This window comes from Photinus pyralis, unplaced genomic scaffold, assembly GCF_008802855.1.
Source record: "Photinus pyralis isolate 1611_PpyrPB1 unplaced genomic scaffold, Ppyr1.3 Ppyr1.4_LG4, whole genome shotgun sequence".
Taxonomy (NCBI): Eukaryota; Metazoa; Arthropoda; class Insecta; order Coleoptera; family Lampyridae; genus Photinus; species Photinus pyralis.
In genome coordinates, this window is record NW_022170511.1 from 33,914,694 (window position 1) to 33,928,170 (window position 13,477).

Here is a 13,477-nt window from a genome sequence, read left to right on the forward strand (position 1 = left end):
AAAAAAAATACTTTAGATAATTGGATAACTCTGCGGAATTCGAACGGCGCGGCGGCAATATAAAAAAAAGGGGGGCGAGAGTCGCGGTCAAACTGCTTGCTCATACGGTACCGACAATGTAATTGACAATATCGATTCGACCGGCGTTTTCTGATCTCGAGTCTTATTGAGATAATCATACTATGTAAACATCCTTCTTGAAAATACCTCTCATTCGCTTCCGCTCAAAATACACATTGTTAGAATCCGTTACCCCAAGATTCGATAGATATTTATCGAAAAGAAAATATATCCACATACAACGGTGGTTTATTATGGATCATTTAACAATCGCCCAGAACCCTCTTTATGCCAAATTAATAAGTAATAGTTATACTTGCGGTGTTTTGCACAGATCAGATTACCCCGTTGCTTTCCAGCAGAAGTATTTTCGATGTGGGCTTGTCGATAGCTAATTAGGTAACGATAGTTAATGACTTTGTTTTACACGCAAAATTTAATTATACTCATTTTTTAAACCAAGAGCGATATACATAAGTTAGGAAAGAACAAAAACGATAATTGACTTACAAATATGCGCCAAGTACACGCTACAATAATACCTAGTTATTTATAATACAAGACGATAAAGGAATTAACTTTCCTGAAGCCATAGCATTACACAACTTCTGAAAATTCTGTAGGTAGACGTCCAAAATAGTTATCCCATCGTTTCCATGGAAACAATATTGTATTCTGTTCTGAACTTTATTTTATTTCTTGCGCCGGGTCCCATTTTTAATAAGAATGGCAGATGTCATTGGAATGCACAATTATTTCTTTCACTTTATCTACCATTGCCGTTAAAATGATCACTTTATCTACCCTTACGGTTAAAAAGACCCTTAGCCTACTTATTCAAACCTATTAAAATTACAATTTAATATCTGCGATAAAATAAAAATTTTATTTTATAGAAAGAAATTGAACAATTTGCTTAGACAGGACTTATTATGTGAGAAAAAACTGTACTACAAGGGACGAATATTATGGTTTTTTGTATGGGGGTCGATTTTTAGTCTCGTCCATTAATATTTTTAAAAATTTTACAAAAAATGGAAATGACGCAAGTAAAGAATGTAATGAGCGAATGACATTCTTAGTCATTTTAATAAACCAAACCCTAGCTAGCGTTTCCTATGTAGTTTCATTGCCGACCGCAATCGCCGATCCCGATATAGGTCAGAATAAAGGAGTGATGGATTCAACAAAAAAAGTTTTTCATTTTTCCTGTAACCTGTAACGGGTAGTTGCAATATTTAAACTATTTAACTACTTTAAAATTAAACAAAATATGGGTTGCAACGACTAGCTCAATCGAATTTTGATCTTACGTTGTTCATTTCACTGGTATTAAAACTCATTTTCTTGATGTTGATTCCTTTAGATCTCCCTAAACATAGGAAATCAGTAAATCACTAACCGAACTGATCGATAATGAAATTCAAAAATTCACGGTGGTCGAGTACAATTAATCCAAAACGATTTTAATTCCTGCATACATCAAGACACTAACCACCTTTTTCATAGATTTGGGAATGGTCAAAATAAAATGATAGACACTACGGGCTCGGTTGCGTAATAACCACGTAATCTTGTTTAAGTCCTCTCTATCACCCGCTCTTTATGTCGATACAATTAAATTCGAGATTAATGCCTGGTTTCACAAACGATGATTAACTTCAATCTATGATTAAAAATATTAGATGTTAGCCGCACCTTCGATTATAAGGTAAGATGTTTCCCGTTCTAATATTTTTAATCACTGATTAAAGGTCATCGTTTGTGAAACCGGGCATAAATGTCATACCGTATCGTCAAAATGAACCTATACAGGCTGATTCGAATTCGAGGGCCACCATGTAGATCTCGGAAACTGTAAGAGATAGGTAGATAGATTAAATTTGGCAAAGGTGCGTGTTTTTATGCTTCACAAAATGCCGTTTAGAAATTTAAAAAACTGTTAGGTACTTCCATAAGAAAACACCAAGTTGATGATGGTTAACCGGAGACGAAACGTCAAACTCAAAATTTAAAACTGGCAGGGAAATAAGAATGGGAAATTTATTTTGAGATATCTCTTTAAATAACTTCGGTAAAAAATTAAAACGATTTTGCAAAATTTCGTTTTTTTCAGGAACATCGAAAGTAGTCGGAATTTGTCTCGAAATTTGTTTAGTTTCAAAACGGCATCAAAATACGCAACTTTGCCAAATTTAAACTACCTTCCTATCTCTTACAGTTTCCGACGAGGTTTCAGAGATCCCCATGGTGCCCTCGAATTTGAATCAGCCTGTATAGCAGTGTCGATCTCTATAAAAAGCAAATTTATTCCACATGTACAAATGACTTTAGTATGCTATAGTGCTATAGTATTTTCCATACGTATGTACAGGGTGGCCAAATAAGAATGCGAGGTACTGTATCTGGGAACCTGTCCTAGTATTTCCATACGTATGTACAGGGTGGCCAAATAAGAATGCGTGGTACTGTATCTGGGAACCTGTCCATCGTAGAGGCTTGCGGTAAAAAAAGTTACTACTAAAATGGCCACGAGAAAAACCTGGAAAATATTTTTAATATAATATAATAATATAAACAAGATATCGAGATGCTGTTTTCGCGAGCTTGTTTAGGCATCATTTAGTTTCCTTTTCATGAAAAAAAATCAAACCAACGCATTTAATTTTTTTGAGAAAATTAACCATTTCTGTCGCAATGTCGAAAAAAGCCCTCAAGCGGCGATATGTGAAACTAACAAAACTTCAAATAGTATAATATTTGTAGCTGGAGAATAGCTCTTTTGAACTAACCCGAGTTTGTTTAAATCGGCCCAGCCGTTTCGAAGATACAGGGTGTTCTTTACGGAAACCTTTAAATACCCCCCCACCACTTCATTTTTAGAGGTACAGGAAAAATTGTCAAACAAAAATTGTTCAGATTATCGTCAACTTCAAAGACCGGACATTTTTTTGTTAGGTTAATATAGCGGAATTCACAGAAACATCACTTTTTTAGATTCCAGATTGCAGTTACGCCCCCTAGCGGTCATTTCAGAAACTTAAAAATATTTTCCAGGTTTGCTAGTGGCCGTTTTAGTAATAAATTTTTTTACCGCAACCCTCTACGATGAATAGATTCTCAGATACAGTACCTCGCATTCTTAGTTGGCTACCCTGTACATTGGTGTTTTGTAACGTACACGGCATATAGGTACTAATTTTTACGTCTCTCTAGAAAAACCTTTTTATGAAAATGAAAAATATATTTATTAATCCACTTTAAACAAGACAGTACAGGATTAAGTATTACACTTATGTGATAAAACCGAGGATAAAACCAAATAATATTTAATAAAAACAAATAATTTAACAAAAAAATCATTTATAGAGTCCAGTACTGCAACTTTAATATCGCCTATAAAAACAATCTGGGACCAATAAATTCATTGTCCCAAGGTCGAAACCTGTTTTGGGCATTTTTTTACAATTATTCTAATTTGTGAGCTTGCAGTGGAGTGGCTGGCCGGTCACACAACAAGAGCGATAACTTAACATGTCCCTGCAACTAATTTTAGACTATCTGTAGGAATATTGGGCACCGGATTCCAGATTCTCCGCCTACTTTTCCAAGAAACGTCAATTCTTAATGTATCTACGTGTGTATCTATCTACGTATCTATGTACACTGTACAGTTTGGAAAAAGCACAACACAAAAACAGGGCGCTAATGTAAAATTCGATTATCTCTTTTGCTTTTGCAATACTTTGAAGAATGTGTGCGTCATTTGATGTTGAATTCCGTGCCATTGAAAAATGATACTTGCTCCCCAAAATCCAATTTGGGGTTATAATTTAAAAACCGTGTAATATAGGAAATGCTAAACAAGTAATGTAATGAAAAATTCGAGTACATCGATACAGAGAAGTAGAGAACCTGAAGCTCGTATTTTAGTACGATTGCAACAGAGTTCGGATGGTAATGGTAACGTACGAGTCGCAAAAAAATTAATTAAATAAGAATTTTCAGTGAATATTTGCGGACGATTCCCAGTTTTCCAATGCACTTACGTGACAAGGATGCCGGCGAATATCCAGAAATGTATAATGGTTCTGGTGATATGGCGAGTCGAGGGTGTCCTGGGATCTCCCGTGGATTTCCGAAGATGTCCAAAGATATACAGGGAATTTTTTTTTAATGCGAACATAGGAGTTTGCATGCAATGTAATTTCCCTATGTTCGATTTTTAAAAAAACACATCAATCTATTGAGTAGTTAAAATGAGTTGTAGATACAATTGACAGCTGTCACATTTTTAAAAATACCGCCGTCCAATTTAATTACGAAATCGGTTAGGTTATTGCTTACAATGTCAAGGAGGACACTTCGAACATTTATTGTAATTGTTTTCGGTATTTATTTCCTTATTTTCTTCATTAATGTATTGAATAGATCAAATTAGTAAAATACCAGGTGCACATGACCTACAAATAATTGAAGGTTGGTTCACAATGAGTTGTGGTGTCAGTGCGTGGCCTGTGAGGTCAAGTTATCGTAAGTTTAAGAAAAATGTATCCTAAAGTTGCTATGGCCTCACATGGCTTCTTTAAAAAAATTTTACCGAGTGCTCTTCATCATAAAGACTATAGAGTTGCTGTTTATAGTCACACAAGTTGCGCGATTTAGGAACGTGAACCGCGCACATCTCATAAATTGATGTGTTTTTTTTTAAATCGAACATAGGGAAATTACATTGCATGCAAACTCCTATGTTCGCATTTAAAAAAAACTCACTGTATGTTGGCTAGCAATCGACGAGGCCATGGAACTATACCTATGGGGTATTTTCCTCGATATTTGGTGTACGAAATGTTATCTGTAATTCCAGCCAGCCCTTCCTCATTACGATGTAAAAGGAAGTAAAAGAAAGATAGTTAAATGAGGGCAGAGATGCGAATTATCGTGCTATAATAATCTGAAAAGAATCTTAAATTGTCTTCAATAGGTTTGAAAATATCGCAAAAAAAACGAAATTCTTTTATTGTTTTCATGATAAAGTTGTACCTTGTGACTAAAAAACGCTTTTGATATTTTTGAATAATCTTTGAAAATAACTGAGATATCACCGAAACAACTGAAAACGTCAAATTTTGTTTTCATTTTCCCTAGGCTAAACGGTCCGAAATGGACCTGTTAGCAACTTCTATGGACACTTTTTTCGGAGTATCTGAATCTGTCATCAGAATGTCCATAACACGGTAGACGTAGAAGATACAGGCTACTACTTTTTCATACCTTTTGATGGCACATTGGATTTTTACGGAATAAGGTAGAAAATAAGAAATTCATTTAAAGCATCTCCTTCATAGCCATGTTAATTCAGCAAGATCGAGTTACCCCTGGATGTTTCGTTCAGACAAGAATGTAAAACATTTGATTTTTAAATTTTTCTTGTAAATTTATACTGTGCGATCAAAAATGAGTTGCTGTCGAGTCACCTTTGGAACTTTTGTTTACATGGGAAATCGTATTTAACTTGAACTTCCAAAGGCGACTCGACAACAACTCATTTTTTGATCGCCCGTTTAAAAGTACACAGTGTGACACGTCATTATTTTCGTGGACCAATTATTGTATCGTATCCCCCCCCCCCCCCTCCCCCAGCTAAAACACATTTGCGGTCGCCGTTTTTTAAATTGATGAGGATTTTCCTCGGGATTTTCAATTGACGTAACGTTGAAGTAACGTTCATTGTTGCGATTAAACATTCCTGCATTGGTTATAAATTTACACTCATCAGACCATATAATGTTACTAAGGAAATTTCGGTATTCCTGAATCTGGTTTTTTACAAACCTACAAAAAGCTACTCGTCGTTCACGATCTCCTGGATGAAGATTTTGAGAAATATGAATTGCCCAAGGCCGATATTTGTGTTTTTTAAGAGTTCTCCAAACAATTTGATGATGTGACAGCAAATTCCGAGGCAAATTCTCTTGAGATATATTGTATTGCACCTAATTAAGAGTTAAATGATGAATTATTTTAGTATTTGCAATCATGTACAATTTTTACCGCTTGCAAAACTCCTGCTCATTTATTGGGCCTATCGCCATACTGTCGTCTACATCTTTTAAATGCAACAAAGAAAAATACCTCAAACTAGATTGTTCCCGTTGGGGTTAACGCTGCCAATATGCTGCAGCAGCAGCCATATGACCATTTCGATCCGAAGTGTAGTAAATTTCTATCATATCATTTTATTCTGCAGTTGAAAAAGGTATTTTCGCAATAAGACTACCTAGCATAAACGTAAATCCCACTACTTGAAATGTCAAACTGTCAAACTTTTGTTTACAGCAAAAGAGCGTTTGGTTTTGCCCTCGGTTGTGCCAAACCACAAAAAAAAGCAAAAAAACAAAAAAATTGTATTTTAGAATAAATGTAATACTGGTGAACCACCATGTGTGCTCATCGTTGTACCTACACGTAATCTCAAAATGTCAAAATCCAAAATGGCGTCCATAAGCAAAAATCAAGTTGCCACGTATTTCTCCTTCATCTTGAAGATTATTAAAAACGAGATGCCATATTGGAATTCTCCATAAAAAAGGGTCTGATTCATGTTTTGGTTAGAAACTCGGTTAGAAATGTCTAGTACTACTTTATCATGAAAAAATTAAATACGAAAATCAGAAATTTTTCGCCATTTTGGACTTTTACGCAATTAGAGGACAAAAAATGAAAAATTCTGACGTTTCACACTGTATACCTTTTACATAAATTTACAAGAAAATTGTCAAAATCAAATGTTTTATATTCATTTCTCAACAAAGCATCCACGGGTAACTATAGATGTTGAATCAGTATGGCTATGATAACGATGCTGCAAATGAATTTCTTTTTTGTCCTCTATTTCTTTCCGTCAAAATCCAATGTGGCGTCCATAAGAAATGAAAAAATAGCAGCCTCTAGCTTCTACATCTAGCGTGTTATGGAAATTCTGATGACAGATTCAGATTCTCCGAAAAAAGTGCCCATATAGGGTGTTAACGGGAACCGTCCATTTCCGACCGTTTAGCCTAGGAGAAATGAAAACAAAATTTGACGTTTTCAGTTTATCGGTAATACTCAGATATTTTCAAAGATTTAGTCAAAATTTCAAAAGTGTTTTACGGGCGTTTTTTAGTCACAAAAAGGGACAACTTTGCAGGGTTCGCCTGAATGGACCCAATCCGAAAAAACCCACTAAGTTTTTTCGGGTTGGACCCACTTGAAAAAACCCACTGGATTTTTCATTAGTGGGTTTTTTCATTTTGAAATAATTAACAAGTGACTGGGCTGGTATGAAATAAATTTATATGGCAAAAGTATATTTCAAATCGAGTTTCAAATTAAGCACGAATCAATTTTAATTTTTAAAATACAAAAATAAAACATAGATACTTCCATTTGAGTTCGTTTAGTATTAGTTAACAATTCAAAACAGTTCAAAACTTGTATTCTTATTCTTACTCATAGTAAAAAAGTGAACCACCACAACACAACCACAATATTGAGGTGCCTTTTTTTTCATATTGTCGAATTGTTTAATTCGGATCGAAAAGGTAGGTACTATTGCCCACTTTTACCCGAAAAAGTCCGAAAAAACCCACTTGGGCCCAGTGGGTTGGGGTTTTTAAAAAAATCCGGGTTTTTTCAAACTCTGCAACTTTGACATTTACTACACTGTATCCTTTACCGTTATGGAAATTCCAATTGATTTGATAACCGAAAAACCAAAGGTAGTCAAAGACTGTTCAACCTGCAGAACAAAAACTAAGATATCCATGGCTTCCTTTACTTTGTCAAAAACTAAGATAGTTGTGTGACAACGGCAAGAATAATAACGGGGGACATACACAGAGAAGTCTACAATAGTCCGTACTTTTGAGAGATTCTGTAAATGTAATCTTATAAAGTACAGAACTTGCTATTTGAATTGTCCTGCTGCGAACTGTTCGGGCGCGAATTGTCCGCAAACGATCTAACTTTTATACAAGGAACCAATTCCTTCACAATTGCACTCTGATTTCATTACTATTCCATTCAATTTGATACAATTGCACCTTCATTCCACCAGCTTGTTTTCCCCTCGGAATTATTTGATGAAGTGAAATGGTGGTGTTTGTTTACTGGGAGTGGTTTCACCCTCGATATTATCAATACATTTATTAATAATTTGTTAAATCCTCAGATTAAAATTTAAAATCTTAATTTTTGTGGTTATCTGCAATATCTTTATACACTTACAATGGGGAACTTTTCACATATACATATACTAATAGTTTCGTAACAGTGCAGTGCTTGATACACTACCAGAAGCTTTTTACCCATTTTCGATTACTCGCTTCAGTACCTACCTAGAACAACAAGCAAAGCCATTTCTAATAAAACTAAGACCCTAAGAATGTTTCTTACAACCCTCTACACTTATACTGAGCGAGATACTATACTGAGACTTATACTATGGATAATTCCGTTTTGATTCTCGAGTAGAACCGAGAGTAGAACGGAAAATTAGGAAAAATGTAGTGGCTCCTTCTTGACACCCATTCTTTTCATATTGAACACACACCAGACAGCTTAATGTAAGGGGTTTCATGTGCAATTTTGGTCATTAATCCCGAATTAACTTTACGTAAGTTAGAGGCACTAACAACACGCGAATGAGTGAAAGCAACTCTCGCAGTGTTTAAAAACGAAGTAAGCAGGAATCGATTAAAACTTACTGAGAAGGAAACCTTTATAAACACAATTACAAGAATGTAAACATAAGAGCTGTCAAGAAGATAAAATTTCGGAAATAAGAGCTGGGAGGTAAAATTTAATTGGCCCGAAATATCTAATATGGAAAAAATAAATTGATTATTAAATATTTATTCAGACTAGTGGCAGGGATACTGTAAAACAGAGCTAATAAAACAGGTCCATGAATAATGGCTCAAAGGATAGTCCGGCGTGTTTCGCTTCCTAAGATAGAAGCTATTCAAACTGACAACTTGTTTGCTCGCCCACTTGTTTTATTTTCCTCGGATAATTGCATTCGTTGTGTTGAAACTGTTTCAATTAAATGAAATTAGATTTAAATTAAGAAGCGTTAATTGATTTTTTAATATTTACACAGTTGTTTACTTCTGGAATTGCTCGATTAATCTTGTCAAAACTAATTTTTATTTATTACGCTAAAAAGCATCGGGAACGAAAGAAATCGAATCTCGCGGAATCGCATTGATTAAGAATAGGTACCTAATTTTACGGATGGCTTCCTTTGCTGTGAAGTAATTTGTTAAAATTCAATTGTTCGCTTCGGGTACCGCGTGTATTATGGACATTTATATTTTTACGTAATTTTAAATGAACAAAACCACTCGTGCTAAAATTTTAATCTATTTCTTATGAAGGCGGGGTGGAATCGAGAACGGTTTGCAAAAGTTACAGATTCGTTTTACGCTTGCAATTACGGATGGGCTTACGAGCGAAAGATTGGGGAAGAAATTTGGGCAGAAGTCGGAACGGAAGCAGCAACGTGCTGCGCAAGAATGACAGTCACACCAGCACGTGCTTTACGTCATTGAGAGAAACTAACCACACATGCTTGTAAAAAATTACAATATTTTGAATGCGATAAACACTTAATTGAGGAAAAATGCGTAGTAAATATAATTTTAACGAGTGATAAGAGCAAGAACATTGTATCATTTGACGTAGGTACTTCTTCTAACGAGCTGCATTTTCAATTTTATTATCAATGTTATCAATCCCCAAATGGTCAACGTGCCAAATAAATGTAATAAAGAAATGACTTACAGCTTTAATTCTGACGAAGAGCGTCGTACGTTGCACGAGGGAAGATCGTTCTAGATTTTCACAAATAATCGAATTTTACCAAAAACGTAAATCAAACACAATCTCATTTCATAAAGTAAACAAAAATCACTTAAACTTATCAGTAAATAACCTAACTCAACATTGACAAATGCATCAGACGTTTATGCGAGAGACCCGTACTTTTCTAACGTCAAGCAAACGTGCGATTAGCGCGACGTTCCGACTCGGAATGTGAAAGCTCTAGCGCTTCGCCAGAGCACGAAAACTGAACAGAGCACAGCTTTTCGAAAGCAGAAACGCGCATAGGTAAAAGCTCTGCCTTGGGTGGGGGTGAAATAACAGAAAACAGTCGCACCGCCTGTCAGATACGTCATGTCAAATATTTCGACGTGTTTGAAATAGGGTTTGATGTCTAAAAGGTTTATTGAAAGTGTCTATTCCATTATGTACCTCTTGTAAAGGAATTGTTTGCTTGTGTAGTATCATCGACGATTCGGGCCTTCTCTTATTTCTTATGCTATTTATTTGTCAATTTACGTTTTCAATATACTTTTCAATTTAAAAGAAATTAACGTACGCATCTACGCACACTCTTTCTTAAATAAGGTTTGTGATACCCTTCCCTTCCCCCAAATTTATTGAAAAACGTACCGACCCAATACAATACTATATACATCTAAAAATCGTAAAAATCCAAAACTTTTTTGTTCTAATAGTCGACAATTCGAAGGTTTGGATCATCCAGGCCCTTTTTCGGTTTCATATGTAGGTACGCCATTTCTTCGTACTTAATTGGACCTGTCGCCTGCTGTGCTCAGCTAGCAAATTACAGGGACAATGTGGCTGCAAATCACACAAATGATAAGAACTTGTAACGGTTTATTTTTTTCATTACTGTAATGTATTGGGTTTTACCCAAATGGATATCGGTCTTCGCCGTACAGTTGAGTACGGAAATAAAGCTGTGTAAAGTAACGTGTTTTTAGCGCATTTTTGAAAAAAATACGCTATTATATTCGTCATTGCTGGCAGGCCGGCTGTCCGCGTTAGATCTCCACAACTACAATAGCTAGAGACTTCAAATGTTCACTAAAAGCTTTCTGCTATAGTGTAGATGTGCAGGCACTAGTCTATTTTGAGTTAGATTACTTATGAGATCGATAATTGAAGAAAATAATTTCGATATGGGTTTCGGAGGTGCTATAATTTTACCGTTAGATAGCGCTACCAGTAGAAAAACTTATTATTTACTTTGTGATTTGTTTTACAAAATGAAGACGTACCGTCAATTGAAATTAAATAAAATTAATTATTTAACGCAGCCAAAATTACTCGTGAGATCGATAATTTTAAACTTCGCTAATAAAATACTCACCTGCATTACCAAAAATGCGCTTTAATCATGCATATGCTGATTTACAACTTGTTTTCCTTCTCCGGCCCCGTGTAACAAATACAACATTTGCGACGAGGATTTTTAAAGGATATTGGTAACATTTACAAATATTGTCCATCGTTTAAGCAATGACTGTCAGTGCCGCAAGTGTTGGACATTTACCAGAATTTAGTTTCAAAAACAGTGATGGGACAATCTATCAAGTAATCAAGCACGATTGAATCCAATTATTTGCGGTCTCTGCATTAAAACTGCCCCTTTTCCTCTCCATGAGCACAACTCCAGCAGCAGATATCCCTCCAATGAAATATATATTAGGACCTATTGTCTGCTGTACCTCCCTTGTACCCTTGCGAGATCGTCTCTTTGATCTTCTACAAAGTACGGATTTATGGCTCAGTGGTAAGAGATTGGGTTATAAATCCGGAGGTCGGGTGTTCGAACCTGGGTTGAGGCGAATTTTTCATCTGTGGCGGAGATGGAAATTACCTTAGACCAGTTCCGAGCATTCTACCGGCTACTCCGAATTAGGTTTTCTAATTCGTAAGGTAAATACCGGAGTAGTATAGACCATCTTAAGACCTTCTGCAGAGGCACCTCTAAATAGCATTATGCGGGTCACTCTGTAATTGGGCGCGTGCCTGTTGAGGGCCCAAAACAAGAGAGGGATAAAAAAATAAAAAATAGGTTGAAATTCGTTTTATCGATCCACACTATATGTCTTCCATTTCGAGTCTGCTGATTGAGAACTTCAACATGTGTTGCTGGCAGCTCTTTATTTCCTGGGGCGTTCATTGTTACTGGTTGTTTGTGAACAAGTTTGGTGGTGTACAGACGGCCTTCCAAAACGTTTCCAATTGTGGATTTACAAACAATTGTGTTGAAGTTTAGCCCGATTCTCTGTTCGACCTGTTTAAGTGCTATTTTACAATTTTCTTCTAGTCAGTTTAGAATTTCATCTATCTCATCTTCTGACAATATCTTTGGTTTAGTTCCTGAAAAATAGGGAGGGATGGTGAAAGGATTTTTTGACGGGAAATTTGATACCACTGAGTATACATAGATAATAGATATGGAAAAAAGATGTTAGGTAACAGTGTAGAATCATTGACTTTTTAACATTTTTTTATGTATGTACTCGTATATGAATGAAATTGAAACAACAGGGCTCTTACCTCCTTTTTTCATCATCTTCACTCTTCCCGATCTTATCCACTTATATGCCGTTTGATATCATAATCCCGTTGTATTTGCTAATTGCGTCTAGTCTCCACTATATTACCACACAAAACAATCCTTTCCCTGTCCTAAGAGTTGTTTTTTTTAATTGATTTTCCTTTCTATATTTTTTGCCTCGTCCACTCCACTCCGATATAATGGACACAATACATCTGCTTCATTTTTTTAATAATAATAATAATAATAATAATATGCATTTATTGGCAAATGGAGTTCACAAACTAACAAAATTAATAAACGAATCAACGAACCCCAAAAATGGAGAATTACATTACAAATATCAAAATTAATAAATCCATTACAAAATTAATATGTCCAAAACCCAAAAAGACTGCATCGCCTAAAAATCTAATCATCGACGTTCTTCCTACATCCTCATTCAAGTTTTCAAAACAAACTCTATGGAAAAAATGCCCACACGGAGTTAGTTTTGCGGTTTTTCCACAACCTTTCTCAACATTGAACTCCTGCATATTGCACAATTATCGCTAAAGTTCATTTTGAATTTATAATTCAATAAAGATCGTTTGTGACTTGAAAGCTTGTAAACAAACTGCTGCAAACACACTTGATTTTTTCTTATTTTTCTTGCAAATACTTCTATGTAAACTATAAATGAAATTCTTTAATCCAAATGATACTTTTTAAAATAGAAATGAGCAATTTGAAACTATAATTAACATTTTCTAATATTCAATTGATAATTTTAAACCACAAATGATGCTTTTGAATATTGAATTGATTATTAACGAGCTCCTAGCGAGTTTATAATTTTGCGGTGTGTCCGTCTGTCCGTCCGTTAGCACGATAACTCATAAATGAATGGACCGATTACGATGAAATTTTGCAGGTGGATTCTTTATCAAATTTGTAGATCGGAGTTCGTGAATTATGTAGCCCAAAAAATAAGGAAGACCCTTTTGACATCTCCGT